This window comes from Vulpes lagopus, chromosome 7 (assembly GCF_018345385.1).
Source record: "Vulpes lagopus strain Blue_001 chromosome 7, ASM1834538v1, whole genome shotgun sequence".
Lineage (NCBI taxonomy): Eukaryota > Metazoa > Chordata > Mammalia > Carnivora > Canidae > Vulpes > Vulpes lagopus.
Window position 1 is genome coordinate 28,801,977 of NC_054830.1, and position 27,514 is coordinate 28,829,490.

The 27,514-nt window shown below is 40.4% G+C and overlaps 1 protein-coding gene and 1 pseudogene across 3 annotated transcripts in view; one reads left to right on the plus strand and one right to left on the minus strand.

Moving 5' to 3' along the window:
• PTPRG (protein tyrosine phosphatase receptor type G) overlaps positions 1 to 27,514 on the plus strand; it is a 701,064-nt gene that overhangs the window by 56,624 nt on the left and 616,926 nt on the right. The window lies entirely within an intron of this gene.
• LOC121494522 lies at positions 19,230 to 24,864 on the minus strand (annotated as a pseudogene).

Consider the following 27,514-nt stretch of genomic DNA (forward strand, 5'->3'; position numbering starts at 1 on the left):
TGTGTCTCTCATGAATAAATAAATAAAATCTTTTAAAAAATGCTGAAGTTTCTACCATTGGAGACTTTTTCTCAACTTGGTTTAAATCTGGAAGAAAAAAAATGTTAATGCAGTGTTCTTACAGCTCCTTTCTTTTTCTTTGCAAATATTTCAAGCATTGAGTCTTGCCTCTTGAGTGAAGCAGAGTAGTTTATGTATTAAATAACTTTTCTGTCCTGATAGTGTTTTTTTTTTGTTTGTTTGTTTTTGTTTTTGAAGATCACTTTTAAGCGACATTGCGTATTTGTAGGGGCTTGTCTTCAAATAAAAGGCATAATTGAAATACAGCCGGATAGGAATCAAGAGTGCAATTCAAGTGTAAGGTAAAATTGATGACATCCCTTATTGCTTTATAGATGAATTACCTTATGGTGGCCTATTTCCAGATAAAGCTTTTTTAAAAACTAAAAATGCATTTTTCTACACTCTAATCGTCCATACTGACAGCAGCAAAAAAGAGGCTGATTTTTTCCCCCTCCCTTAGCAGTGATAGTAGAAATTGCTTATTACTTGAAAATCTATATTTGCCTGCTGGTGTGCCATTAAAAAGGGATTCTGTAGCCTGAGTTCTTTTTTTTAATTTTTTTTATTTTTTATGTAACAAGACATAAGAGGTTGCATTTTCCATATTGGCAGATTGTGGAAAGGGTGGGTTACTCGAACGTGGTTTCATTTGGAGTGTCCAAAACCTGCAAGTGCCAAAGAATTGGGAATGTTTACAGGGAAGATTGAACAAAGATGATACTGGAGTTAGTTTTCTCTGCACCCACCAAGTTACTGACCTTCTCAGAGTCAGGAGCTCAGCCCAGGAAGGAAGATGACTGCTCTTTAACTGGTGCTGCTTGTATTCCATCTTGGATGCCCACCTCCCAACATAGTCAGCAGTAAACGCCTGGAGGAGAGGTAGACTGCTTGGCAGATCATTAAATTGTCATCCGGTGTCATTTACGTGGCCTGTCTCACCACCTATGTCTTCTTGGAAAGAAGACTGATAATTTGAATCCAATCAAGACTCTTGATCAAATGCTGGGGAATAGAGCATAATGTAAAAACGACATGCCTGGAATATAATCAGCAAAACCCAGAACGAGAGGAATTCTATGCTTCACATGACTCCGTTTATTCAACAAATGTATTGAGCAGTTTAAAGAGTAAGAAAAGAATCTTTAGATGAAGAAGGATTAAAGAGACATATCAACCAAATCCAAACGTGTGGACTTTGGATCCTATTTGATGAAATCAATAGTAAACTTTTTTTTTTTTTTTTTTTGAGATGGGGAGATATGAGTACAGATTATTTGACTCACAGCATTATTATTACTCTTTGGGTATAGACTGAGATGGCAGTTGTGGAATTATATTTAAAAAACAGTCCTTATCTTTTAGTGATAGATTTGGAGTTAGGGGGAAAATCATGATGCCAGGACTTACTTAAAGTGAATCCAGCTTGAGTAGGGAGAGTTGGGGCTAAAAGAAATAAGATTTTTCATAAATGATAAAGTAAGATTTTTCCTATCTGATAATTGTTGAAAGCAGGAGATATGTAAGAATTCTAATCTCTATTTTTAAAAAAATTTTTAAAAAAGATTTTGTTTTTTCTTTTTAGAGATAGAGTGAATGAGAGCGAGTGAGCACAAGCCGGAGGGGAAGAGGCAGAGGGAGAGGGAGGAGATTCTCTTTTGACCAGGGAGCCCTTATATGGGGTTCGATCCAGGACCCTGGGATCATGACCTGAGTCAAAGGCAGCGCTTAACTGAATGAGCCACCCAGGCGCCCTTAATCTCTATTCTTGAATGTTTCAAATTTTCAAAAGAAAATTAAAATATGGGAACTCTGGGTGGCTCAGTGGTTTAGCGCCACCTTCAGCCCGAGGCGTGACCCTGGAGACCTGGGATCGAGTCCCACGTCGGCTCCCTGCATGGAGCCTGCTTCTCTCTCTGCCTATGTCTCTGCCTCTCTCTCTCTCTATGTCTCTCATGAATAAATAAATAAATAAATAAATAAATAAATAAAATCTTAAGAAAAAAGAAAATTAAAATATAATAATGAGCTACAGCTGACTTTATCAACTTCTTTTTGAATATTCTTAAGGCAATAAATATTTTAATATATGACCTTTCACCTCACAGTAATCTAAATATAAATATGGTCACTGACTTACAGGAACAAAGCCTTAAAGAATTGACAGTTTTTATTTAATGACCCATTTTCCTTTATTTGAACTCAGCCCTGTGGAATAAAGGGGATGTTTTATTCATCAGACTTTTCACTTTTTTTATTTTAGAATGCCTTTGTAGGAATTAGCAGGTGTTTAATTATCAATGGGAGGATTCTTTATTTGCTGAACGCAATAGAAAGTCATTAAAAGAAGTTTAAAATATGAAAGAATCCAATGGGAGAACTTGGGGAGAAATGAATAAATCTGTTCTCCCGTGTCCTAGGTTTATTAAGGTCAAATGAGGTGCGGTTTAATGTTTTCCAGCTTCATTGTAAACTAAGCCAAAGGAAAATCTTTCTGCCCTTTGGTCAAACATTCCTGTGTGAAGAGAACACCAGCTACAATGGAACACTGCCAAGGTTCTTTGGGGTCATACCTTAGCCCTCCAGTTTAGATAGTTGAGATAAGTCAGGATTTATGGACACATTTATCACCGATCTCCTCTTGTTGAGCCATGACTTCCACATTTGCATTTTCTTTCATGCTATGAGTATTTTTTGGAGTGCCCACTGAGGAACAAAACTAACCAGAGTTAAATTTCCTTGCTTTTTTTTAAACTAGAACATAACTGTCCCTTGCTCCCTCTCATCTTCCCACTCACTTTCTCTTTCTCTAGCAACATTGCCCTATTAACTTCCCAGTGATGTAATGCCCATGGTGGTGGTAAATTATTTGGATCTGGGGAGAAGGTGTGATTAAGTTGAAGCAGTTTGGAGGTGGGGAGGAGAGCTACCATTGATCCATCTCCGACCCTCTGCCAGGGACTGCATGAAAAAAAGGTCTTAATTTATTCCATCCAAAATTTCTGTAAGGTAGGAATTCTATTTTGCAAGGAAGGAAGGAAGCTTAGAGAGCTTGGACTACTTGATTAGGATCTCATGGCTCCTAAGTATCTTCGTTGGTTCATGCACCCTGGTTTGTGTAAAGTTGCGTTTCTAACCAACATGCCATATGTATTCTCCAGGGTGTAAGTAATGAGGGCAGTTTTTCATTGACACAGTGACCATCTATTTTTTTAAAAAGATATTATTTATTTATTCATGAGAGACACACACAGGGAGAGAGAGAGAGAGAGAGGCAGAGGCACAGGCAGAGGGAGAAGCAGGCTCCATGCAGGGAGCCCAACGTGGGACTCAATCCCGGGGCTCCAGGATCACACCCTGGGCCGATGGCAGGTGCAAAACTGCTGAGCCACCCAGGGATCCCCTGACTATGTATTTCCACCAGGATTTGTTTCTTATTGACTCCATATGGGAAGTTGAGGGGGAGGGGAAAGACCCTGGGAGATGGGCTTTGGTGTCCTTGGATAATTGACATTGGGCACATACATGGAATCAAGATGGCCTAAATTAAATCTGTAACTTAAATATTTTCTGGAAAAAAATATTTTCTGGATAAAAGAGGGGCACAGGAAGGACATACACCAGTAGTTTGGTTACCGCGAGATGGCTTCATCAGGTCTTTGTCTATATTGCTGCTTTGCTTGAACCTCAAAGGTGAGAAGGTCTCCATGATGTAATACAGAGAGATATTTGTGAACAAAGCTGCTTACAAACCCCACGCACCTACAGGAAAGCAGGATCTTAAAGCTTGCAACTGACATTACTTTTATGGTCTCCAGTAAAAAGGAGATCCAAAGGGTGACGGTTTACTGTAGATTCGTTGGAAGGCACGTGGAACCTGTGAAGTAATAATAAATGGTGGATCTCCCATGACCTGGAGGCTCTCCAGATGAACCAGGTGTTGGGAGCTTGCTCGTCTTTGGCTCTGGGCTCCTTTTCCCTCCAGGAGCTGTTCCGTCGGGCTGCTGAGGAGCACCATGCCAGGAGCAAAGCTTTGGAAAACAGTGAGGAGGTGGATGGAGAGCAGCCATTGCAAGTAATGGACAGTAAATCATAGGATTGGCGAGGTTACTCAGGCTGCGGTAAGGTGCCCAACGATGCTGAGTAGGGACCGATGACTGAGACTTACATTTAAGTGGTATTTCTTGGCCCCGGGGCAGTGGGAATTGGTCAGCTAGCTGTGTGTTTTAAATGGATGATCTTATTGGTGGGAAGTGAAATGACGGAGGGAGAACTGTAGGCTTGCTTCCTGGACCTTATTCTGGACCTTTTTTATGAAGTTGTTGGCCAGAGCAACATTTTGAGATGAAGAGGTTGGCATGATCTTCGTCCTGAAGTAGTTTCCTTGAGCTAACTCACTTTACGTGAACAAATTCCACTATTCTGCTTTTCTGCCTTTTTATGTGAGTAGGAGAGCCACACAGAAATGACATGTTTACATTTTTCTTCTGAGTTCGAGATCCGAAGCCAGGTGAAATACCTGGTGAATAATACCGGAGCCTTCCATGCTTTACTATAAATAGCAAGTTTTCCCTAAGTCAGAGATAATTTGTTCTGTTGTCCAACCCAGTCAGGAGAAAAAGTTAACTGCCTTTCTCTGGAGAGCTCTTTGGGGATCTTTTTAAAGACTGGCTCAGCTGATGGAATTCTCTAGTTCAGTTGACATGCTTTGCCGGGTTTGTGGTTTCATATGGTTCAAAATATTTATTATCTCAAGTTTCTTTGACAACCGGGTTAGAAAGAAGCATTCGTGTACTTTCCCCAAAGTAGTATAATAATTGTCAAATCCTTAGAAGATGTATCTCAAGGAGGAAGGAGGACCATTTGCAACAACGTGGATGGGCCCTGAGCACATTAGGCTAAATGAGATACATCAGAGAAAAAAAACCCAGTACTGTATTATTTATTTGTTAATTTATTTAGGGAGAATTTTAATCAGGCTCCATCCATACCCAGCATAGAACCCGATACAGGGCTCGATCCTATGACCCTGAGATCATGACCTGAGTGGAAATCAAGAGTCAGACCCCTAACTGATTGAGCCACATGGGCACCCTTACATGATATCACTTATATGTGGAATGTAAAAATTTCCAAATTCTTTATCCCAGGTACTCCTCCTGATTTGTAGTAGCCTTTATAGCGTGGGTACTATTACCTCCCCTTACGAACTTGTCTGTGGACACAGAAATCTTTATACATAAGTATTAAGAACAAAGTACTCAAAAAAAAAAAAAAGAACAAAGTACTCAAAAGTGAACATTTGTGCCAACTCTTCTCTGATTCAGACTTTTAACTGTGATATTACATTGCTGTCTTATAGATCCTGGCTTCCCTGCTTTGTTTTCTAGATATTTCTGTGTATCCTTCAAAATTGATGGGGACTTAACCATGAAGTTCTACAAACCAGACCAAGAGCAAAGGATTCTATAGAAGTTACAAAACATCAACCGCCATAGACTCTGTGCCTGATTATGGTCTAGTTTCAAATCTTCCAATTCTAGTTCTTTCTACCTAGAATGCTTGTTGCATTTTTTTAAAACTCCTACTCATGTTTTAATTGAAGTGTAGCTTATTCTGTGAAGCCTTTCCTGATCTCAGGAAAACAGATTCTTTGCTCCCTTATGTGGCCCTTGTATCTTGCATATGGCTTCACTGAAAAAAATGTTTTCACAATTATTTTCCTTAAAGTCTATAAGTTCTATGGAGAAGCTAGTTTTAAATCTGCATAGCATGGTAGTTCTCAGACTCTACTCATCAGAATCATTAGAATCATCCAGGACTTAAGACACAGATTGCTGAGCCCTACCTGGCAGAGGTCCTGATTCAGTAGGTCTCTGATGGTATTTGCATTTCTAACAAGGTTACTGAGGGTATTGATGCTGCTGGCCTTGACCACACTTTGAGAGCTGCTCATCTGTCAGCTGACCTAAAAACATGTTAAAAGAGGAGCTTATTCTAGATTGCTGTTTATCCCTCAGAACAAGTTGCTGATCAGTTTTCAGTAGAAAGAGGGATAAACAAGAAATCTCAGGTATGAAACAGATTCCCGCACAGAACAGAGGATCAGAAGAGCTTACAGAAATCTACTATGGGTTTTTGTCTTCCCCTTGTAACCAGTTCTTTGGAATGGAGGAGAAAATAGAAAGGCAGACTTAACTCTGAGAAAAAGAACTTCAGATTTCAGTGTCTTCTGCTTTGAGTTTTTAGGTACTTTTATGTGTTTATCAAAAATACAGAAACTAATTTTAATTTGCATTATTTAGGTAAAGTGGATAGCACACAATAGGAATTAGACTTGGATTTTAAGCATTTTATAGAAACCATTGGATTTAAAATACTTGTCTGGGCCTACATTTAATCAAATTAATTCATTGGTGTTCTTCAATAAAATAATTTCACATTATGTGTTATAAAAATTTATTTATTTAAAAACATTTATTTGCAAGGGAAGGAGAGAGAGAGAGAGAGAGAGAGAGAGAGAGCCCACTTGCCACGTTTGTCCACAGGAGCAGAGGGGGCAGGGCAGAGGGAGAAGCAGGCTTCCCGCTGAGCAAGGAGCCCTATATGGGGCTCCATCCCCAGGCCCCGGGATCATGCATGACCTGAGATGAAGGCAGACGCTTAATGGACTGAGCCCTGTAGTATAAAACATTTAAATAAGCCAAACTCATAAAAACAGAGTAAAATGGTGGCCAGTAGAGCATGAGGGGGAGGATAGAGGGGTAGGGCAGATGTTTGTATAAATGTACACTGCGTAGTAAATAAGCCCTAGAGATCTAATGCACACCATAGTGAATATAGACAATACTACATTATAATTAACAAACTTGCTAGGAGAATAGAACTTAATTATTCCAGTCACTAAAAGAAGAATTAAATAATGTTGTAGAGGTGTTGATTACCACTATAATGGCAATCATATTACATTATATAAATGAAAAAATTAACAAGTTATACACCTAAAATTTACACATTATTTGTCACATAAATTCAGTAAAAAGGAAAATTCAAATCTTGAGACTCTTCGGGAGACAAGAATTGTTACTAGGTTGAGAAATTCAAGCTAAGAGGTCAAGTTTTACTGCCTTGAAATTGCACAGTTAAAAGAAAACATGGTTAGCAACTTTATGCCTGATGTAAAGTTCCACCCAGGTTTGTTATATGAGTATATTATTTTCTAAAGATTACATTTGTTATATACAAATACATGTTGCCAAAGTTCTCAAGCCCTTTGTTTTTGTGAATAGTTTGATTTCTGTAAGGGTGTTTATTTTACTCACATGTTGAGACTCTTGATCAGTAGGGCAAAGGGAAATTGCAAACACATGAAAGGCTTCCTCTCTTTCCGTGATGCAGGCCCTGGAAGTATAGATATGAACAAGGTATGTAACCTCTTTTCAAAAGAATTTGTAGTCTAGTGACAAAGATGGTTATGTAGATAACCAGTTGCAATAAAATGATGTAGATACTCTGATTGTGGTCTTGGCTGGGGGTCTTGGCTCCCAGCCAAGACATTGGAAGCCAGTAAATAGAGAGTCCTCAATTCTGCAGAGGTGAGATTTGAGTCTCATGTGTAGGAGAAGTGATAAGATACACAGATAATGCTTCTAATACTGAATAGAAAGTGATACGTATTAAAGGAGGTAGACTGATAAAAGTGTTCCTTGTTTCTAGAGAAAGGAATTACTTCTGTTTTAGGAGGTTAGGGAAGGCATCAGTAAGGAGGATGATAATTTTGCCATACATTCAGCAGCAAATTTCAGTTTGCAAAGAGCTTTCAAATACATCATCTGGGAGGCAGTTGACCTATAGTAGGTTTTGGCTCAGAGAGGTAGGGTGATCTACCCAGGGTCATACGTCAAGTGATGCAACCATGTGTTTGAGTTCAGCGTTTCTGACCATTTATTCCACAAAGAAGCAGAGCGATCACCTCATTATCACTTCCCTTCATTCCTCCTCCTGTCCCTGCCCAGTGGATTCCCAGCACATATTAGGGTAAAGCTTTCATTCTGGACCATAGCCTACAAGGTCCCATATGATCTGAGCACTGTATTCCCCTGCAGGGACTGGCCTTGGACAAGCCACCTTGCTTGTCCTGCACACTGGGTGTTTCAAGAACACACCAAGCTTGTTTTCATCCCAGAATTCTTAGGCATGCTTCTGTAGTTGAGTGGTAACTACACAGAAATCAGGGTGCCTGGCTGGCTCAGTCAGAAGAGCATATGAGTCTTGATCTGGGGGTCATGAGTTCGAGTCCCATGTTGGGAATAGAGATCACATAAACAAGTAAATAAATATTAAGAAAAAAAACCCCACACAGAAACCAACCCCTCACTTCAATGCCCTTTCTTGATTTGGCTCATTGTTAGGTTATTACCTCCTCAGACTTCCTTGACCTCTGCATCTAAGGCGCATGCCACCTTCCCATCAGCCTCCATCTCTCTGTGTGATCTCTGTTATGATGGTTGTTACCACTATCAGAAGTTACAATATCTTCTGTTCATCTGTTGTCTTGTATTCCCAAGTACAATGTGAGTTTCATGGGGGGAGGCAGTAGGGAATTTTCTTTGTTTTCTGCTATTTCCCTAGTGCCTGGGATATAGGAGGCACCTGATAAGTATATATGAAGTGAACAAATGAGTCTTTTAAGTGTTTAAGGTGTGATTGAGATTCTTCCAAGAGCTGGAAATGAACATCATTGGAATGACTATAATTTCTAGCATGTAGGTTGGAAATCTGGAATTTTCTTGGGACAAGGCTGATGCAACACACACATTTTAATTGCATTTTTGGATTGCTCATTACTAATGTATAGAAATATGATTGCTTTTTGTATATTCATTTTGTATCCTGCAACCTTGCTGAACTTCAACTTTGTCGAATTATTAGCTCTGATAGTTTTTTTTGGTGGATTCCTTAGAATTTTCTGTATTCAAGATCGGGACATTTGCAAATAGAGATAGTTTTGCCTTTTCTTTTCAAATCCTTTTATTTCTTTTTCTTGCTTAATTGTGCTGGTTAGAACTTCCAGTGTAGAAGTGAATAGACGGGATTCCCAGAAAAGAAGTGGTGAGAGCAGAAACCCTCACGCTTTTCTTGATCATAGTGGAAAAGCATAGTCTTTTACCATTGATTGTAATAGCTTTGGGATTTTCATCGATGCCCTTAATAAGATTGAGGAAGTTCTTTTTCTTCCTTGTATGTCGAGTGTTTTTACTGTGAAAGGATGTATAGGGTTTTGACAAATGATTTTTCTGTGGTAAAGTGGGCTTGTAGACTAGCATTTTTCTTTTTAAAGCACAGATTGCAAGACCAAATTTTTTTCTTCACCCCCACACAGCAGAGGTCTGGGAGTCTCCCCCACCCCCCAGCCCCTTTCCAAATCCTGTGAGCTCCCGAACTGCCTGGGGCAGCGTTTGTTGCAGGGTGAACTGTCTGAGAAGTATGCCTGGGCTTGTTCTCTTGGAACAACACTCCTGACAGGATGTTTCCCTGTTAAGTCCCAGGCACAAATTGCTGGAACGTGATGCCATACCTGCCATGTACACCGTTGCCATGTTTGTTTTGCGGGTGTAATACTGTCAAAGCAATGTTGAATGAACTGATTTCGAGCTGTTGATATAGTTCAGACCTTGGCAGTTCTCTAATCTTGAAGCTTTAGTGTTTGATTGCATTCGTTTGCCCTGCAAATAGTCAACGGTGTAAGTGATCTCAAAGTGAGAATATATCTAAAGCCTGTATTTATAATAGACAAGGTTCGAAGAAGAGCTGAGACCTTGTAAAATACACATATGGACTTCCTGAGTATGTAATAAAGACTTAACTTGTACCGGTTGGGGCCTGTCAAATAGCCATATTACGAGCATGATTTGGTGGCATGGGAGTTCTATTCTTGAAGTTAAAATAATATCCAGCCAAGTGAGTTGGTGAAAAAAACAAGCTGTCAAATATGAGAGTGAAGGGTGAGGTAGGATATCCATAAAATCATATTGTGTTCGTTTAGCAAGTTCAGTAGTTTGAAGCATAGTCGCTTTTTGTTTGGAGAGTCTTACCGTCCAATATTGTACCATACCTTCATTAAGATATTAAAGTAGCACTAATGTTTCTTAGAACTTTTTGGATATTTACTGGAAAACAACATATATGCTGGGATATATGCTGGGATCTCTTTTTAGCAGAGGGTCCTGCTCCTTTGGATCGAGTGTTATTGGATGGTATTTTAGTTTTAGTTGGATGTTTTTATATTATAGTCCATGTAGTGTCACTAAAAATGCTGAGATGCTGTGGCTTTGATTCAGATGGCTAAAAATTCAATGAGATCCTATGAGAAGGGCCTCATAATTTTGCTGTTGAATTCTTACCAATTTGTCTATAAAGTATTGATTTATGTTATTATTATTAACTCCATTATACAAAATCAAAAGCTGAATCTTGTGCTGATTGCCTCCCTAAGGCCATATAATGAAATGGTAGAGAATGGATTTGATTGCAGGCAGCCTACCACCACATTTTGTGCTCTCAACCATATCCTAATTCAGTGACTAATTCTTCAGTTACTTAAGTGTTATCTATGACAAATACTAGAGTTTTAGTGTCTTAGAGATAACTTTTTGAAGCTTTCAGCCCATAAGTGAAATAAATCCGTTTGGTTGTATTATTGACCCAAAAAGTCAGATGGTCTCTGCTTGAATGCTTCCAGCACTGAAGAGCTTACTACTTCATGTTGGCCAACTTTTTCATTATTCTAACTTATTTTGCGCCAGTCTATAGGTCAGATTGTTTTCCTAGAATTATAGTATGCAGGATTGTTCTGCTATCCCAAAGCAGAGTGTTTCTTTCATAGGAATCTTTTGTAAGCTGAGATGGCATAAAGCCAAGAAGCAATTACCATTAATTTATATGAAAAAATTTTTGAGCATTCCCAGACCCAAAAAATAACCTCTCCTAGGCTTATCTGATACCTTAGGACATATCTTGCTAATGGATGCACAGAATAAGTCGAGATAAAGCACAGATGCTCATAGACACAGTTCAAAGCCATGGTGGCCTGATGCTGAGATGCTGAGTATAGTTCAGGAAGGAGCTTGGTGGGGCCACACCCACTGCTCAGGGTGCCTGCAGCCTTTGTAAAGGCTTCCTGCAGAACAGACCTGGAACACTGTTTTCGCTTTTCACTTTTTTTCTGTAAAAGCAAAAATCCTCTTCCGATTTCTTTGGTTAGTGAAAATAGGTATGAATGCAGGTCTTTCTTGAAAGCAAAGTGATGTAAGGCGAAATTCTGAAAAGCACGGGGATATCTGTATTTCTATCTCTGCTTATTTTTTTAAAGATTTATTTATTTTTTTAAAGAGAGTGCATGCACGCACGCACGGGGGCAGGGTAGGGGCAAAGGGAGAGAGAGAGAGAGAGAGAGAGAGAGAGAGAGAGAATCTCAAGTAGACTGCCCACTGAGCACAAAGCCTGATGTGGGGCTTGATCTCATGACCCTGAGATCATGACCTAAGCTGAAATCAAGAGTCAGATGCTTAGTGGACTGAGCCATACAGACACCCTTGCTATCTCTGTTTAAACATATAGACAACTAAATGTTTCAGATGTTTTGTTGTTGTTGTTATTGTTGTCTCAATTTTCCCTCAACACCCCCCCCCTCCCCCAGGCATTACTAATCTGCTTACTCTTTTTATAAGCTTGTCTGTTCTGGACACTTCATAAAAATGAAATCCTACAACATGTGGCCTTTTGTGACTGGCTTCTTTCACTTAGCATAATGCTTTCAAGGTTCACTCATCTTGTATGTATCAGAACCTTATTCATTATTATGGACAAATAATAGTCCCCTTATGAATATACCACATTATGTGGATGCATTCATCACTTGCTGGACATTTGAGTAGTTTCCATTTTTTGGCTAGTATGAGTTAATGCTGGTTTAAATGTTTGTTCTCCTTATTTTTGACGAACAGTCTGGTTTCACCCTGATTCTGCATTGTATTTACTTGTAGATTCATCTGAGTCTAATATTTTACATGGTAACATCTCGTATTGTGGGTTTTATTCAGTCTGGTTCCACTTTGTTGGATGTTTGAAATTTGGGTTTTTTGATCAATTGAGTGGTCTGTTTACTCCAACCTCGTGCCCGGTGCTAGCTGATTACATCTCCACTCTCTGGCTTCACTGAAATCATAGATCAAAATCCTGTTCAGTATGGAGTGGGTTCTCTGACACATGGCTTGTGAAGGTGCAGGAGGCAGGGCCACCTCCTTCCAAACTGTGTACAGTTTGGCATCTAATACACCTTTATGTTAGTATGAAATATTTTAAGTTATAAAAACTTTTTTGAGGGGGAAGCTTGGGTGGCTCAGTGGTTCAGCATCTACCTTTGGCTCAGGTCATAATCCTGAGGTCCTGGGTTCGAGTCTTGCATCGGGCTCCCTGCAGGGAGCCTGCTTCTCCCTCTGCCTATGATTCTGCCTCTCTCTGTGTGTCTGTCATGAATAAATAAACAAAATCTTAAAAAAAAAAAAAGCAACTTGTTTTTAAACCTCTGCCAGCACCAAGGTGTTCTGGTATTACAGGATTATCTCTGTCATTTTCTTATCTCTAGTTAGGTTAGTTAATTGTTTCATGTTCCAGCTCAGCCCAGAATTTGAATCCTGACTTTTGCATCATTTATTACCAGAATGACCTTGGGCAAGTTACTGGAAGCTTGGTCAATTTCTCATCCGGAAAATGAGGATTACAGTAGCATTTACTTCCCGAGGTTGTTGAGAGGGCCGAATGAAGGAGTCGGTGCAGAGTACTCATTGCTTGCCAGGCTCTCTGGTGACGGGGGGTATTTCATGAAGAAAATGGGAGCCAGATGGGCAGCCCGGGTGGCTCAGCGGTTCAGCGCCACCTTCAGCCCAGGGCCTGATCCTAGGGACCCAGGATCGAGTCCCATGTTGAGCTCCCCGCATGCAGCCTGCCTCTCCCTCTGCCTGTGTCTCTCTGTCTCTCTGTCTCTCTCTCTCTGTCTCTCATGAGTAAATAAATAAAATCTTAAAAAAAAAAATGAAAATGGGAGCCAGAGAATTTTCTGTGACTTTCTCAATGCCAAAGCTAGAGCTACACGTATCAGCTAGAATGTCTCCTGTTCCTTTGGAGCCTGTTGCCTGTTTCCGTTTCTGAAGGAAATGAAACTGTTGGTGATATCGGAGCTCACACCCGTGGAACTTTAGATGCTGTAGTAGTTGACCAGGTTCTGCACTGCCTCCTCCTCAACATCTTTGAGTGTGAGTTTATCATTGTTGGCCACACGCCACAAAGATGTCAATCACCTCTCGAAAGGCGGTGGGTCACCATCTAGAGACAACTGCCCAGGAGCATAGCCCTGCCCTTTGAGGATCTGCCTACCTTGTGATGGTGATAAGTGAGGATATCCATCTTCCCATTCAGGTCTGTGAATTATTATTCATTCAGACTGGAATAATCTCTCGAGAGAACTGTGTGTTATCGCTGCATCATAATCGGATTTCAGTTTATCACTTGGAGCTGTGACTCAGTCTTGTGGAATTCTAAGGACATCATTTAAAGAAAACGTGTCTGCTTTGCTTTTTTAAAAGGGTGTTTGTTGCCCTCACATTTGTCAGACTTTCAGCTGTTATTTTCTCCTAGGATTTTATTTGTAAGTTAGCTCTGCACCCAACGTGGGGGCTCCAACTCACAACCCCAAGATCGAGAGTTAAGTGCTCCACCAACTGAGCTAGCCAGGGACCCCAGCCGCTGTTTTCAGAATATGGTACCAAGTTATCATTTGCAGATACTCATGTAGCCTCACCCTTTGAGGCCTTAGAAAAACCGAAAAGGCTCAGGGAAAAGAGGCATCTAATTGCTAATTCTCTTCAGATGCTATCGTAGAACTGATAACTGGTGTTTTCTGAATTCAAGATGAAGGATATTTAAGTCAATATTTGTGTGTAGTTTTGTTTTTTTCTGTTATGTTGAGCAAAAAGTCAGGACTGTACTGTAGAGCAATGATTCTCAAAATTATGTTTAGACCTCTTATCAAAGGGAGAAACATCTTGCAGGACCCTGTGAATTTATCTGAGCCCCACAAGAACAAGGTCCTTAAGATTTCTTTGTTGCTTGAATGTGCATTTTGACTGCCAGTTGTCAGGGTTCTTCCTGGGTTTGGTGTTCATAAATGCGAATATTTTATTTTTAGTTTATCATATAGATTAAAAAAAATCTTGAGCTTGTGGACTTTTGAGAAGACTGTAGTATTCTTCCTACTTCATTTTGAGAAACCTTGCCCCAGAGATGAACTCACCGGTAGGAAGTGAGGATCTCTTTTGGTTTCTAGGGGCATGTAGTTGGCAGATTCAAGAAGTTCTAGATCAGACCATATGAGGTCATCTTCAGAGATTTTGTTTGCTTGCAATATTGCAGGTAATTTTAAAAAGATTATGTATGTATATGTATATATTACTTAAATCTATGTTTGACTTATTAACTTCAAATATTAGGCCATCTTATTTAGAGCTGACATCCATGTTTTTCTTAAATACCTGATATTTGTGCTCTACTGTCCTTGCATTTGTGCCTTGCCCCAACTGCTTTGAACTGCACTATTGCTTTGTCACTTGCTGACATGGCTTCTTACTGGTCCCTGCCTGTTTCTATATGTGGCTTTCAGACCACTTGAGAAGGATTGATGACTTGAGTGTGTTACCTGGGCGGGTACTTACCTGTGAGTGAGGAAACTATACTAGCTTCCCAGAGCTCCCAAAATTAAAAACTTAGAAGGAGAATCTATTCTTTACCTCTTTTTCCTTCCTGTGGCTGTTGATATACCTGGACTTGTGACTCCATCTCTGTGTGCTTCAACTGCCTCCACCTCTTCCTCCTGCCAAATCTCCCCATGGTCTCGCTCTGGTAAGGACACTTGTCTTTGGATTTAGGACTCATCTGGATCATCTAGGATTAATATCTCCTGCCAGAATCCTTAACTTAATCACATATTCTGCTTGTAAGGTAGTATTTACTTTTTGATCATATAAGGTAATATTCATAAATTCTGGACATAAGGACATAAACTGAATTATTTGGGGGGGGGGAGGTGGTCAGGGGTCACTACTACTGTAGCCTAAAGCTGTAGATTTCTTCTAGCTGACAAGACATAAATGCAGAATGTTGGATGCTCAGCAAGAGCTGCCTGCTTGCTTTCCAGGGAATGAAGTGATGTATTGGTCTTCTGTTGCATCCTTCTGTTTTTTGTTCAGTAAAAACTTGGCACGTACTAGGGACTGGGTAGGCATGGGGGGTATACCCTTCAAAGCATTACAGCTGCTAGGTCTGTCCTTAATTGGGTTTGCATTCCACTGGAGACTCTCCGTGAGTTCTGCTTTGAACTCTCACCACCCACTAGCCATACAGACCTTTTCCTCACTCTCCCTGTTCTCAGAGAATCCTGCCCATCGTCTACAATTGACAGCCTCGTTTCTGGTTGAGTGCTCTATGTGAACAGGAAAATTCATAGTAGTCATAGGAGAGGAAATGAAGCTGATGTGGTTGGTGGGCAAGGGACAGCCATTAATGTCTTGTCATTTCCCCAAAATGAAAGCTATCCTGTGAAGAGCTCAGCATAGAACCAGGGGTATATGATATGGCTATTTCCAACACCAAAATGGGGTTTCTCTCCATTGTTTGGTAGATGTTGATTGTCATCAGCATGATTGTCACCATTGTCATCCTCCTCTTCCTCTTCATCATTCTCTTCCTCCTCATGAGTACGACTTGTAGAACATATGTGAAAGGTCAAGCTTGTGCCAAGTACTCTTGGCAATTAAACATTACCATGTTTAATGCCCATAGAAATTCCCGAGGGAGCGACTATTATCATCCCATTTAACAGGTGAGATAAATGAGCCTTGGGGGAGAAGTTACCTGTTTATATTCCTGTGGTTATGTAACCTGCCTCTTTATTCATCCTTCACAATGGGCTTTCAGGTTTTAAGGAAAGGAAGTCTAACAAACACAAACATTAAAGGCAATGCAGTGATTTTTTTTTTCAAGGTCCATTTGCTTTTGGATATTTCATATCTTGTTTGGTTTCTTCTTAGTTCACTTTCAGAATATAATGGATCTGAAATAAACAGGGCCCTAGTCTTTGGAGTTTCTTTTCCCTTGCTGCTATAAGTGGGAAGGTCTTTGCAGATCAGAGGAGAGGGTTGATGGATTGTATTGTGTCTCTCAATGTTTGGGAGTTTCTGAAGAGCTTAGCATGGAGATGTGGGAAAATCAGGGGAGAGCTCTGCCAGCTTTGGCTGGAGGGGATCCAAGCAGGTTGTTTTCTGATTATATGCAATTAGAAGCATGGTTACCGAGAAGAATCTGAAGCTTAACTATTTGGTCTTCTCCTTGAAGTACCCTGTTAGCTCTGAAGTACTTGGTTCCACTGAAATGCATGGAATTCCTTTCTCTTTTCTTTCTTGTCTCCCTTCCTCCCTCCTTCAAATATATATAGAACACCTATCATAAAGCATTGTTCTTGGCATTGGGGCTACAGCAGTGAACAGAAACAGCTGAAAACCCTTGTGTCAATGGGCATTTATTTAACTGGGACAAAATGGAAACCGCAGGAGAGCCAGAAGCCACAACGCATGGTTATCCTGTGGACTGCAGCTATTGTGTGAGTACTTTGTTAGGCAGTGATTATTTTTATTAATCTGGGGGAGAGAAATTTTATAAATGTTTATTTCTCCTTGCTTTCTTTATTAATGCATTTTTAAAGGAAAAAATCACTGACTTAGTTCTGACTCTCATTTAGGCAAGTGATTCCAATTCATTTAAGGCTTACCAGCTTCTGTGTTTTGTCCTGCTGCAGATGGGCTCAAGGTTCTGTTTAGAAGATGGACCCTTAGTTCTTAGAGAAACTTAATCCAGGTTTAGGAGTGTTAACAGATGCCTTATGAAATCTGACAGGGATTAAGAATCGAAAGTAATTTCTTTGTTTGGTTTGGGGAGGGGTGGGGCCCAAATCTAGATGCATGGTCATGAACCGTGATTTCAGTGCTTATGACTTTTAGAAAAATTAAAAGCTGGAAGTAAACCTTTCTTGCTGTAAAGATCTGAGATTTAGGATGGATGGGTCTCATTTTGCTTTGCATTTATATTTAATGGCCCAGGTCTCTTTCCTGTGGGCTGGTGTACATTTAACTAATGAATGCCTTCTGAGGAGACCTTGTTGGCAGTAACGAGGTCATGCCCAGCCTCCCCATCTGGAAGCCCCGGAGGGAAATCTGGCCCAGTGACCAGCGGGCCTCTTGCAGGGCTTACCTGCGGACTTGTTTTCACGCTCCCTACTCGCCTGGATTGTTAGTTTATAAAAATCAAAGGCCCAAGCACAAGCCCACGTGCCAACCCTGAGTTATTAAATCTGCTCTTCTGGCCGTTTCTCACAGCCGCAGAGCTTGCCCACTAGCCACAGATCCTGACCCCGTGCTGTGCTGTGTTGCCTTTCCCTGCCTTGGGCCGTCAGCCTTCCAATTTGTAAAGCCATCGTTAAATTGAGTTCAGACTGTTGATTCCATTTTTCTCGTGTACAGTTTGTCAGTTCTTTCTGCTTTAATGCCTCGTGTGAGGACTTGCCTTGGCCAGCCGCGGGGGGAGTCTTCGTTCTGTTCTCTGATGCCTGCTTCGGGGCTGGGGGTAGCCTAGGAACCTCTGGTGGTGCCAGGAATGCAACCGAGGAGTTCCGAGTGCTGGGCCACCTGGGCACGCAGAGAGGTGGCCCATCGCCCCCAGGACAGGTGTGCGTGTGCCAAGGACACTGCTGAGAAAAGGGAGGCCTGAGCCCTCAGCAGACTCCTCTGCGATGGCTCTGCTGCACTTTGTACCAAGTGTGCCCCTGCTGACCTGGGATAATGTTTGAACTCCACATCTGGCTGAAAAGGAGAAAGGAGGCTTGTGCTATGGCTTCTGATTATTCTATATGTAGTGGAAGCTTAGGTCTATGAGTATGTATGTTTTTTAAAAATTAAGAATAGCTTTTGATACTGAGTAACCAGGTAGTAGATGAGTGGGAGATTTTCCTTTATGAAATCACTGTAGCTAACAATGGAGACAAAGTGGTGGAAATGGAGGATTGCCATTTTGCAGCCACTAATGGATTGCCAAATCTAGGCATGGGCATCAACACTTAATCATATTACAAAAAAACCCCCAGATTTTATGAGCTTCTGGTGGTAGACCCATTACATCTTAGAAAATAAACAGTCTTATAATTCCCTGCCCCATGTACCTCTTACCCCCACCCACAAGACCCCCCAAATCAAAACAAAAACCACATGTGAATCTATTCAAGTGTACCAACCTAAGGGAATTCTGGAGGAATTAAAAACATCATAAAGGATACCATAGGAATACAGAAGGCAAATTCTAGACTGACCAAAGATTTGGATTAAAAAAAAATTTATTTATTGATTTATTGATTGATTGATTTATTTATTTTGGTGGGAGGGGCAGAGAGAGAGAGAAAGAATCTCAAGCTGACTCCAAGCAGTGTGGAGCCCTGTGGTGGAGCTTGATGTCAAAATCCTGGAATCACAACCTGAGGCGAAACCAAGAGTTGGATGCTTAACTGACTTCATCAACCAGATGCCTCAGATCTGGATTATTTAATGAGTAAATTGCAAGGGGGGAATAAAGAGAGATGAAGAGGAAAACCTATAGATTAAAGATTTTAAAAGACCTACTGGTCAAGCTCTGTATGGACCTGATCTGGATCCTGATTCAAATGAATTAATTAGTCCAAACTAGGCACTTGGAAATTATAACATGGATTGGAAATGGTAGTATATTAGGAGAATATTTTAAAGTTGTTTTGGGATGATGATGGTTTTATGGATTTTTTTTTTTTTTTTTAAGTAGGCTCCATGCCCAGTGAGGGGCCTGACATACGACTTGAACTCGAGTCCTGAGATCAAGGCCTGAGCTGAGATCAAGAGTTAGAGGTTTGACTGAGCCACTCAGGCACTCCAATTTTATGAATTCTTTTAAAAAAAAAAAGAGCCTTTTTTATTTATTATTTATTTATTTATTTATTTATTTATTTATTTATGGAGCATAACATCAAGATTTTATTGTCTTCATAACAAAATAGGAAGTTTAGAACTGATCACTTGGCCCTTTCTCTTCTTATCTCCTCCCAGTTCAGAATGCTTGCATCACTTAATAGCCAGCATTCTCTTAGATCTGCAGTTGGGCTCAACACATTCAAGCCTCAGCACAATCTTCTTTGTAGTTTTAGCCTTTTTCTGGAAGATCGGCTTAGTCTGTCCACCATAGCCACTCTGCTTCCGGTCATAATGCCGCCTTCCCTGGGCGTAAAGAGAATCTTTGCCTTTCTTGTACTGTGTCACTTTGTGGGGTTGGTGCTTACCACACTTCCTGCAGAAAGTCTGGCGAGTTTTTGGAACATTCACCAATCGTTGCGAGAGCGCTATCGGCACCATGAGCCTCTATTTAAAAAGTATTTATGGTTTCAGGTAATATGCAAGGAGGGAATTTAGGTAGGCATCATGGAAAAATATTGGCCTTGGGTTCATAATCCTGTGAGGCTGGGGACTGAATATATGGGAGTGGAGCTTCCATTTATATTTGTGTTTATTGGAAATTTTACGGGTTTAGAAATAAAAACAGGAGATAGGGTAAGCTATCTCCAAATAAAGCTTTTCCTAATATAAAAGCTACATATGTTCATTGTAATAAACACGGATAAAATAAATATGCTTTTGCGTTAGTTAACTTGAATACCTTGGTGTATTTGTGTATATATTTGTCTTAGATTTCTTTTTTTGATGAAAATTGTATTCTGTTGTAATCTGCCCTCTTCATTGAACTGTTTATTTTGCGTGTTCTAGGCTGTTACTCTTCTAAAACCTTTAGAATTGATCATGGAGAAATGTTTAATGCTTACACCATGATTTTATTTAACTGTTCCTTATTGTTAAATAAATGGTGCTTATAATTTTGGATATTATAATGAGTGCTGTGATGAAAATCCCTCTAACTAAATCCCAACACTTGGCCTACTTTCCTAAAATAAATTCCTCGGAAATCTAAGGCGTATTTGTCCCTCGTGTATTGGATAGCTTTTGCTTGCACACTGTGCTTGTGAAATGTTCTTCGCTTTCTTTCAGAATGGTAAGCCTCATCTTTTCAATATCCTTCCTGTTTCATAAACTTGTCGAGATGTTCACAAATGTCCACACAATTGCCTGTTGTTCCCTAGATCTTTGAAAGGTGCCATATTCTCATTGGAGCTTGGAAAGAAGATATAATCTTTATTACTTAGGTGGAGCCTTGTAATGACTGTAAAATAAAATGAATATTCAGCATTTCATCAAGCTAAAAACAATGAGGCCCGCCCTATGCTTTGACATTTATTAGTCTGAAGGGGAAATTTCCTTGGTAAGCATGGAGCATTGCAGGAGCTACCAGATGACTTTGCAGCATCAGTGTTCCAGACAGATTTGGGAGAAGAACATAACACTGACCCCGCTAGTGTTTTAAAATGCTTTGGGTTGGGTCAGTTGGGTGCGGCCAGATGCTAAGGTGGTACAGAGACCTCGTAGAAACGTATTTTGTGATCAGAGGTCACCTCTCATTTCTCTTTTTTCACCCTGGCAGTGAGAGACTGGACCTTCCTTGAAATCCACTGTGTTTCCAAATTCCACACTGGAGCTTGTCCGTTTCTTTTCTCTGGATGCAGGGTCTTTGGTAACTAAAGACTGAATTGTTTGGTTTTGGAGGTGGGTTAATGGGGAGTGGTAGCTTAGGTCTTTTTGTGCCTCTAGATAACAGAAATAGGAGTCGCTCATCTAATTTGACAGTGCTTAGGATGAAAACAAGAGCTCTACTTAGGCCTTCTGTGAACAGAAGTGCTCAGGACCCTTGCTTAGTCTCGTGTCCTCCTCCTGATGGGGAGGTCTTTTTGCACAGGCCTTGGAGAAAAGTGAGTGATTAACTCTAGTTAAGTGGTTAAAAGCAAAGGCTCTGTAATGCAGACAGGACCGAGTTTGCATCATAGCTGTGCCACGTGTAGTTTTGTGATCTTTTTCAGATGTGAATTTGTGCCTCCCATTTCCGCATTTGTAAAATGGTGGACAGTAGTAGAACCTACCTCACAGGTTGGCTGTGAGGAGTCAATAAAATAAAAATGAAGTAATATATATGTTTGCAGTGATTAGAGCAGTGCCTAGTGTGTAATAATGGCTTTATAAATAATAATTACTGATATGCTAGCTTTTTGAGAAGCATTTTAAGGCATCTCATCCAGCACAGCGATTGCATATAGTAGGCAGTTAGCTAATGCTTGTTACACGGTCAGTTTAATTGTATAACAGTTCATTTAACTCTTCTAGATCAACTGCGCTACCCTTTGGTTTGAATTTATTTACACCCCACAGAAAGGAGCAGATGAGGCTTCTAGTTTTTCCTCTCATCAGGCTCTGTAGAATTCAATCCATTATGTACACAGCACCTACCCTAACAAGGGTGATCACGATCACATTTAAATTATACTGTGTACCTACAGAGTTTCAGCAGATGTGTGAATATTAAGTTATTAATAACTAATTGGGTGCTAATTACGTGCCCTGGGAGTTCTTGGAGCTGATAAAGAGGTGTCACCTACTGTGTCAGGCCTCTGTTCAGCCCTGGAAAATCATTTTTGGCAGATGTGCCGAAGTTCACTTTTGAGCTCTAGATTTCTGACATCGTCTTCCGCAAGCCTTGGTTTTATTTTTTTGAGCTCATGAAACCTTCCCCTGAAATTGATGCGACTTCCAGTGGAAATTCCATTTGCAAAGATGGGATAGCCAGTAAGCAACCATAGTTTTTTGTTTGTGAGGAGATAGTAGAACTAAGAGTCCTCTCTGGGAAGTATTAAAAAATGTTGAAGGGAATCCATGAGTAATTCTAAAGGCCAGTGGGTTTTTTCGGTGTATTTGGGGAGATGCTCTATTTTTGAAGGAAACTTCAAGTTGGATCTTGCAAGATTTCGCTTAAACGCTAAGGATACACATCTCACATTAGCCTCCCCATAGCCCATCAGTATTTCATCAGTTGTTCTAATTCCATCCTAGTTGGTAATAGTTTGGCTTTTGTTAACTGGAAGAGAGCTCTAAGTTAGAAATCCTGGTTGCAGGTCATCAGGCTAGGAATATGTTCTATGATATCTAACATTTATGGAAACACATAAAATTAAAGGAGCTATTTTTAATGAGATAATCATTGAAAATACTACCTTCTCTTCCTTTTATCTCTCATTACTGGTAAACTTTAAATTGCTGGAACAGGCAAGGTACTCATCTGTTTTTAAGTCAATACAATGAGAGAGTGAGGTGTTGCTTCATGATTGACAGAACCCATTTGCTGCTAGGGACTTATTAGAATATTAGGGTTTCCTGATTTGCTTTGTCTTTTAAAATTAGCTTCATAAACGCACACACTTGAACAGACTCCTGAGTTTGGGTGTTACCTTTCCTCCTACCCAACTAAGAACATTTAAAAAGAATCAAAGCATTTCTAGGCTAGGGATAAAAATATATTTTAAGTGATATAAGGGAAAACTGAAGATGGAAGTAAATAAACGAGAGCTTAGGTTTAGCAAATATTGACAACGATTAACACCTCTTATTGGTCAAATTGGCAGAAAACCCAGTGTTTGAGTTGAACCACAGGAAATAAAAACTACCCAGTTGGGTTGTGGTTGATGGCTTTGTCCACACTACACATACCAGTTCCATCCTCTGTGTTTGCCTGTCTGCTGTCTGAAACCCCTTTCTGGGTTTGGGCCTTGTCTGCTCTGAGTCGTGCTGGAGGCAGAGTCTGTCTGACAGTCAGGTTTCCAGCTTCTCTTGCAGCTAATATGGGAGCATGTGACCTGGATTCCACCAGTTACATACGTCTCCCTTGGACTTTGGATCCATAGCTGGTATTGCCAAGATGCAGGGACAGAGGAAAAGCCATCTTGGCAGTGGCCACAACATCCTGTTGACGGGCAGCAGTGGGTAGTTGGAGGGGCCTCTTTGCCTTAACTGACTTGAGTCTTGTGCTTGGTTATCTAGCCCTGAGGTTGGCATGTTTTTTCTGTTAGTAAATATTTCAGGCTTTGTGGGACATACAATCTTTTTTGGAACTACTCAACTTGGCTGTTGTAGTGTGAAAGCAGCCATGGACAATATATATATAGATGTGGATATAGTTTGCCAATCCCTGATCTAGCCTACCCAGTGATCCTGGGAACTAAGCTACCTCATACTTGCAACACATTCTTTTTCTTAGATTGGGCAAAATTGGTTTATTTTTCTTGCCTCCAGGATGCTCGTTCCTACTTGTAGACTCCTTCGTTCTAATTTACTGTATGGAGGGGCTGTAAAATCCCACCTGTTTTATACACAGATAGGGGCTGTTCCTACCTCCAAAGAGATGGCAGCTCTTTCAGGGTAAAATATGGCTCACTCCCAATTCTCTGTAGTATTAATTCTTAACTGAATGTATACTCTTTGTCTAAAACTCTTTTGGAGTTATACATCCTGAAATCATTACATTTGAAACGTTGTTTCCCCCTAAAGCGTTCTGTTGTACCCTTTACTTGGTCTCCCCTAATAGTACATTCTATATAATTGTAGTATGACTTAAAATAAAACTAGGAGTTTTATTTAACATTTGTAGACTTTGTTCTGATCTCACTAGTTAGGCACACACTCAGTTGTGTATGTGATGTGCCTGTGTATTTTTCTGTGCATTATTATCATATGTGTAGACTCATGTAACCATCACCACAGTCAAGATATAGGACTGTCCCATTGCCACAGAGGTCGCATGTGCTTCCCCTTTAGAGCTGCACTGAGCCCGTCCCTAACCCCTGGTTATCATTAATTTGTTGTCGTTTAACCTTGTAACCTTTTGGGGTTGGTTTTCTTCACTCAGCATAATTCTTTGGACCCGTCCATGCTGTTGGTCCCTTTTTGTTGCTGAGTAGTGTTCCGTGGTAGGGATGTAGTTTGGTTTTGTAAACCGTTCATCTATTGAAGGACTTCTGGGTTTTTAGTCTGGGGATATTACAAATAAAGCTGCTATGAACATTCACATACAGGTTTTTGTTTGAATTTAAGTTTTCATTTCTCTGAGATAAACACCCAAGAGTGCAATTGTAGGGTCATGCGGTAAGCACACATTTAGTTTTATAGGCAATTACCAAACTGTTTTCCTTAGCTGGGTGCACGGCAACTTGTATTCGCAATGTTGGAAGGGTTCTTCCTGCCTCTTATTTAGAGAGATTTTATCCTCTTTAAAACCATTATCTCGGTTAGTTTTACTAAAATAATAATTGCAATTCTCTTACGTGCCAGATATTTGTACTAAGCACCATACACTACATGCTAGATATTATTTATACTAAGCACCATACACATAGTATCTAATTTAATCCTCGTAACAAATCCTCAAGCAAGGCTGATACCATGGTTTTCTCATGAGAGGGAAACTGAGTCAGAGTGTAATTAACTTGTTCAAGTTCACCCAGGACATTAATAGGCAGATCTGCAATTCAAACTTTGTCTTTGGAGCTAGTGTTTTTAACCACCTCTCTAGACTGCTTTTCTTTTCCCTTTTGAAGATTTTAACGAAGAGAGAGAGAGGGAGAGAGAGAGAGAGAGGCAGAGACAGGCAGAGGGAGAAGCAGGCTCCATGTAGGGGGCTTGATGTGGGACTTGATCCCGGGACTCCAGATCAGGCCCCGGACTGAAGGCAGCGCTAAACCACTGAGCCACCCGGGCTGCCCCTAGACTGACTGCTTTTCTAAAGTACCACTAAATGTTCGATTCACTCAGTGCCCTCAGATGTTTCCTTATAAAGTATCTCAGGTCTGATGATGGCATTTTTGAAGTCCATGATAACCTGCCCACCTACTAACACAACACTCTCCTGTACCTATTGTGAATCCTCTGTTGCTTTGGATCATATTTGACCTCCTGGCTTTTGACGTACCCGAAGTCTAAGACTTTTCACAACTTCATGGTAAGTGGGGGCTTAATGTTTGACTAAATGGATCCTGTTGTGTGGTCACCTGGGAATATTCTAACAGTGCAAGTGGTAAAGGAATCTATCATGGCATGTTGTGAACTGGAGATGAAGACTTTGAGTTTTAACTCAACACATTTGTGTGGCTGTAGGTTTGTTACCTTGGAAATTTGTTCCATGTCCAAGCCCTCATAACTGAATGTTAGGTGAACTTAACAGAATCTAACCACTAGAGATTCCCTGGCATCCCCAAGGAACCCATCCTTTTCTTCTTTGAATGCCTTTATGTGTTCCAGGCACAGTTCTAGGTTCCAAGGACCCAGATGTAAGACACTTAGCCTACCCCCCATCAGGATACACACATTCACTAAAAGGAATGTCAAAAGGGAGAATCCAAGGAAAGAATGAAATGCTCTTACATACTCTTGTGATAGAAGAGAAATTTTCTCCTGGAACACACATCTTGAAATACCTATTTTTTTCTGTTCTGACACAAAAAGCCTTTCATTTTGTGCCAGTGGCTAGCTGCAGGGTGTTTGATTGGGGTGGCTCCAGGCTAATGTACCAAGGGAATGCCTGCACCTCCTAGGCTTTCTGCTGCAGAACACACGCTCCTGACACACTCATTTGGCTGCCATCTGGAATCAACTTCTTCCAAAGAGAAGGGGTAGAAAATGTTCTATTACGTTCTATTACTCTCTATTGGAAGAATAATGGCATATTGATCGAATGTTTCCCAAGAGAATGTTTTCATGTGCTTCTTGTGTATTTCAAACTCTAAATAGGAAAAGGAGTAATGGTGGCAGTGGGTGTGTCAGGTAGTGAATCTCCACTTTGAAGACTCTGATCTTTGTTGAAGTAATTATTTAGTGAGAAAATAAAGGATGAGCCCACAAGCTAAGAAATGCATACAGGTTTAACATAGAGTAGTGATGTCCAGGAGCAGTCATGTGTGATTTTACTACTGAGGTAGACAAAAAGCTAGTAGAGCTTTGGTCTCAATCAGAATAACAACTAGGTTATTGTGTTAAGTGTAGTGCAGGGTTCTTTGTATTTTGACTACTCTCAGAAGTTTGTCCTATTTAACACATAAGCAAACTGACACTATTTTACTCAAGATCACATGGTTGGTGACAGGGCTTGTGGAGCCTGGGTTTGGGGTTTGGACTCTGCTTTATTCTGTCCCTAAACCTGTTATTTGAGCCAGCATGCTATATTCTGTTTTGCCAGAAGCAGACTGTACCCTTTACAAAGAGTAGCCAGGAGGTCCTAATAAACGTGGCACTGGGGTTTACTACTAACCCTAATAAGGGACATCTCTCTCTCTCTCTTCTTTTCGATTTCTCTTTGTCCTTAATTCTCCTTTCTTTTCTTCTGAAAATGAAAAATAAAAATATAAGCACCAGGGGTTAGGATGCCCGGTAATTTTGGTCTTCCCAGTAGAAATGCAGTGATGCATCCTAAAAATATGAAAAGCACAGCTCCATCCTACTGTCGAGAAATGATCTTTTGATGCACAAGAGTTACAAAATGGAATCAATGAAGCCAAGGGTGGAGGCTACATATACCGTAATCCTGAAAACGTGGAATGCCAGCGAAGTATTACAGAATTGGCCATTGCCACGTTCCTGGGAACATTAGCGGGAATGTGTAATACAAGATTTTTGTGGAATGAGACTCATGTTCGAAGAGCAGAGTGGAGAGCTCTGCACAAAACTGCTGAGAAGCAGCCAGAAAAGGGCTCATGAATGATTGAGCCCTGGCCAGGAGAAAGGATATTTGGCACCTGACTTAATAGGATGCACTGTTATCCAATGGTTGGATGCATCCGCTGTTTTCGGGAGGAGGACTGTGGGACTTCTCTTGGGGTGATGACTGAGGAAGGAAGTTTTGTGTTTGAGTCCATGTGTTTCTCACCAGAGTGTTCTTTTCTGTGGAACGAATGTTTCTGAGCCCTAGTGTGAACATTTAATCAAATTAAATAAGCATTTCATCATCAAACACAGTCAGGTTTTATTTTCAGATTTATTAATGGGATAATTTTTGGCTGCTTTGTGTTCTTTTAACTCTTGAATTGCAGATGAGTTCCTTTGTCAGATGTTTGCATTTGGAAAGGGCTTTCACCACTATTTGGCTTATGGCTTGCTTTTCTTGTTTACTTTATGTGATAAACGAATTTTAACTACGAATAATAAAAGTTTTAGGAATCCTATTTACATCTGAACAATGATTTGGCAACTCGAACCTATATTTTTTTGCTCTGGAGTTGTCTAGTAAAAAGTTTATATGATTCTGCTGACTCTAATGGCTCAGATAAATTATACATTTATCTGTGTATGTGTTT